The sequence below is a fragment of the Magnolia sinica genome, chromosome 9, assembly GCF_029962835.1.
Source record: "Magnolia sinica isolate HGM2019 chromosome 9, MsV1, whole genome shotgun sequence".
Classification (NCBI taxonomy): domain Eukaryota; kingdom Viridiplantae; phylum Streptophyta; class Magnoliopsida; order Magnoliales; family Magnoliaceae; genus Magnolia; species Magnolia sinica.
In genome coordinates, this window is record NC_080581.1 from 63360664 (window position 1) to 63365244 (window position 4581).

The 4581-nt window shown below is 35.6% G+C and overlaps 1 long non-coding RNA gene across 1 annotated transcript; it reads left to right on the forward strand.

Moving 5' to 3' along the window:
- The first annotated feature begins 2048 nt into the window (after positions 1 to 2048).
- On the forward strand, positions 2049 to 2880 carry LOC131256375 (uncharacterized). The gene is made up of 2 exons (XR_009176780.1): positions 2049 to 2395; positions 2497 to 2880. It is a non-coding gene; the product is annotated as an uncharacterized LOC131256375 (long non-coding RNA).
- Positions 2881 to 4581: the final 1701 nt, after the last annotated feature.

The window sequence follows — 4581 nt, forward strand, 5'->3', positions numbered from 1 at the left end:
AAAGATAACAGACTTCAAAAACCCTAATTTCATAGGTTTAAATAGTCACTAAGAGCCTGGTTCAAAATTTTTGAGAATGACCCTAATTACTTTTATATATAAATAAAGTGGAGTCAACTACACAATGTTTGTCAAGAAAAAATCTTTCAAAATGTGGTCATTCTAATATATGTCGATGGTATTATCATCACAAGCAATGATGATGAAACCATCCTGTAGCTGAAACATGACCTTAAGACATAATTTGATATAAAACATTTTGGTAAATTGAGGTACTTCTTGAGTATAGAAGTAACTTTTTTATATAAAAAAAAATTTCTTATTACTGAGGAAATTAATATGTACCACATCCACATAATGAAACAGGAAAATTAGTTATAAGCCCTGTTGATACACCATCGGTTGCAAACTTTAACTTTTTGAAGAAATAGGAAAGCATATAGAAGAGGTCTAGCAATATCAATGATTGGTTGAACGACTTATATACCTCACTATTACACATTTAGCCATTGCTCAAACCGTCTCTTTGGTTAGTCAGTTCATGCAGAAACTATCATCCATCCTAGAAGCAGTAAATTAAAATCTTTGGTACCTAAAAGATTCTCTTAGAAAAGGAGTCCTAATGAAGTGCAATATAATAATCTAAAAATTATGGGCTACTCGGATGCTGGGAAGGTTGTCTTCTTAATAAAAGGTCTACAACTAACATATGTACCTTTATTAGTGATAACTTAGGGATGTGGAAATGTAATTATAATAATAATAATAATAAAGTGTTGTTGCTCAATCCAGCGTAGAAGGAGAGTATAAAGAAATGGCTTTAACCGCATGTGAACTTACACTACAACAAAAACTGTATTAGCCGACAATTTATGTGGCTAATTTACCCGCGCTAATTAAAATGGGCATCGATTAGCGATCGGATATATATACCTGTACCAAAAGCCCTAACCATGTTTTTCTCCCCTCTCCCGACTCTCTCCCTCTCACCACCCTCGATGCTCTCTCTCTCTAACACACTCTCTCTCTCTCCCTTTAGAAGCAATGACAGCCTCGATCCCTAATCTATCGTATTTTACATCCTCGATCCCGTCCCTCTCTCGGCGCCCTATCCTTCTATCTCTCTCTCTCTCCCTCCCTCCCCCCCTCCCTTTCTCCTCCCCGATCTTGTCCCTCTCTCTCTCTCTCTCTCTCTCTCTCTCTCTCTCTCTCTCTTCTGCAGATTTCTTTTTGTTTGAAAAGAAGCAATGCCTTCAGATCTGGCGATTTGTGATCACTACCCCTAAAAACGTCGCTCGATGCCACTGCACCTGAACGCGTTTGCTATGTCTGCTGCACTCGATCGGTACTCTCTCTCTCTCTCTACACCTCATTCCTCTCATACATCTCTCGATTTCTCCAAATCTCCCAAAACCCTAGAGATTTTAGTTGATTTCTCTAAATGTTCTACAACCTTATTCACATTCCAACTCTGCAGCTGCCTGAACCGAAGAGACTGGTCAGGTGGTTTTTTTCCTCTCTCTTTTAATCATTAATGGATTTATGTTTTTACTTCACTGGATTTGGGATTTTGCAAGCCACTTATTTCTTATATAAAGCATGCTTGTAAAGAATTTGAGCTATAAGCATGTCACATGTTTGATGAAATTCCTAAAACAAATGTGTGTAATTTTTATTTTTTTTCTTAATAGTTTGGTAGGTCTTTTTTCTAATGATTTGGTAGGTCTTTTTTTAATGGTTTTGTTTTCATGTTTTGTTTATCTGTACTTGTACAGAACAAACATGCATCTCTTTTATTCTCCCATCATGCTGAAAGCACTTGCCCCAGTGAGGAGAAACAATCAGGCCAGAAACTATAGGGGGCTAAGGCTCTTCAGGACCTGCTAGAGGTGAGGAGGTATGAAGCACATTGATATGCCTGCACCATGGAGCAGAGCACGATTACACAAGGAGACCACTGACAAAAAACTTTAGCTATGAAATCATGAGAATTTCTATTTGGTATATGATTGAGAAAGCATGATCATACAGCCAACCCCAAAATGGTGGGATGAGGCTAGGATGATGGTGATGTAAATAAATAAAGAAAAAGAAATTCAAACAAAGATTAGTGACTGACCAGGGAGTATTGGTGTGAAAATGGAAAATCTCCAACTGTCCTATTTTGGCAAACAAATGTCTGTGAATCAGAGATTAGGATTGTTCAACCAATCTAATCTTGGGATTGTGACTTGGCAGTAGTGAACTACACAATATACTTGTTTTGGTTAAGTTAAGCTTGTTTTGGTTTTTGCAGGGCATAATTGAAGTGCATAGAAGGATTTTTTTTTTTCATTCATCAATTGCTTGAAGGTGGTGTAAAATATTGCTTTCTTTGGTGAATGATTTTATGCTGGTCTGCCTTTCAGGAACAACCTACTTCTAGTTTTTTGTATGTTTGATTTTAACTTATCAATGTCATTGTCAATTTAATACAAAATCCATGTTCACCTGCAGTTTTGATGAGCAGGTAGCCAAGGACATATAACTGCTAGATTCCATTGCTGAGAAGCAACCCCAAATCTTCTCTGAAGAATGCAAGTATTATTGAAGTAAAGAGTTTGATTTTTTTCACCGGAGTTTGAAGATGAATCATAATGCTAGTTGATTTACTTGATGCCTCTGCCTTTTGGATGGATTGAAGATTTTTGGGGTCCTAATGCATTTGGTTTATTTTGACTTTTGTTACTGAATATTTATTGGATGTTGCATGTTATTAGCACATGGGATGACCAAAAATGAGTGATGCCCCATTGGTTTGACCTGGAAAATTTATTATAACTAACCTTTTCAAGTAATTGGATGATTCATATGATCCAGTAACATTTGTTGTTTCATGTCTACTTGTTGAGGCAAGGCTTTTAAGATTAAATGGTTGTAGCTTGATTGGGAAGTAATGGGATTTTGGTTGTTAAGCTATTAGCGACTCTTACTTTGTAGGTTTCCACCATGGACATCCAAGATTTTCTATTTCTTTGCTTTACCTGTCTCTCTTTTCATTTTTTCTGTTTTCGATGGTAAGAGCTGCAAATGCATAAGATACTTAGAATGGTAATGCATATCTTCCTTTTCTCTCTCTTCCCATCTGAGCCCATCCACCTGAAAAAGTTGAAAGAGCTTCCACCAAATCTCTTGTGCAAAGGGGCAGTGAATCGACAAATGATCTCCTGTTTCTGCATCCCGATGGCACATGATGCACCCATTCAAAATGATCAGCCTCCTTTTCCTTAAGTTTGCTTGGTAAAAAGATTTATATAGACAAAATACCTTGTAGGCAGATCTACAACAAAATTCACATATGTATATTCTACCCTCAACCATTCTCTCAAACTAGATTGTCACTGAAGATGACTGAGTTTCTTTTGTCTGGATTTTTTTTTCTTCTTTTCTCTAGAAAAAATCTGTGATCTGATTGAAAGATGAAATGTCAGATTTTTGTTTTCACAGATTTCTAAATAGCTTTTCTACATTATTAACTTGGAACTAGAAAAGTGGAGTTTATTTCTCACTTGGAAAAATTAAAAAGATATAAAAGCATATTTTGAAGATCGAAAATTTCAATTCTTTTAAAAAAGAAGAAGTATTAATAATAATAAAAATGAAAGAAAGAAAGAAAAATGAAAAATAAAAAATTGAACATCTCTATGAGCCTTGATGAACAAAAAAAGGTTGAGAGAAAAAAGAAGAAGCCCTTCGTAGTTTACACAAATATATAATTAATTCCCAATACATGAGCGCTTTCTCAATGGCGACATGGAATTTTGAAACTCTCCATCTTTCTCCATTGCTGCCCTCAAATGACCTTACCCAGTTTATAACATTTTCCTCCTTTTCATTCTCCCATGCATTGAGGTCTTTTGCAATGTTATCAAGAACAGGACCTTAATAGTAACTCATTACTGTTTCTTTTCATTATTCACCACCACCACCACCATCATGGCCTTTTTCTAGCTATTGATGGTTGACTACATGATTTGATTGGGAAATATTTGATAATCAGCTGCCACCTAACATAAACTCTCTTCCTTTACCTTGACTTGGGACCAGCTGACATGTTGCTATCTGGCAAAGTTCTGGATAATGTTCACCCTTGTTAGGTTAAAAAAAGCTAATGCTCACTTTCGTTACGACTCCTTAATGTTTCTTTCCATTAATCACCATCATCACTATCATCACAGCCTTTCTGAGCTATTCAGGGTTGGCATCATGGTTTGCTTGGGAAAAATTTGATGACCAGTTGCCCACCTGATATCAGCCCTCCTTTACCTTGGCTTGGTACCAGCTGGCATGTTGCTACTAGGTGAAATTTTGGATTATGTTTACTTTTGTCACATTAAAAACATGAACTGCATCAACTAAGGAAAAAGAAAAAAGAAAAGAAAATACATCTATAGCCTTTTAGATACCTTTTTTTTTTTTTTTTTTTTGGTTTCTATTTTTCCTACTTGTTGAAAGAAATACTTAAATCATGAGTAAGAAAAGGAAAATTAATTTATCGATAAGAAAGAAATATTAAATTTTTTTCTAGTTGCTAATTAGATA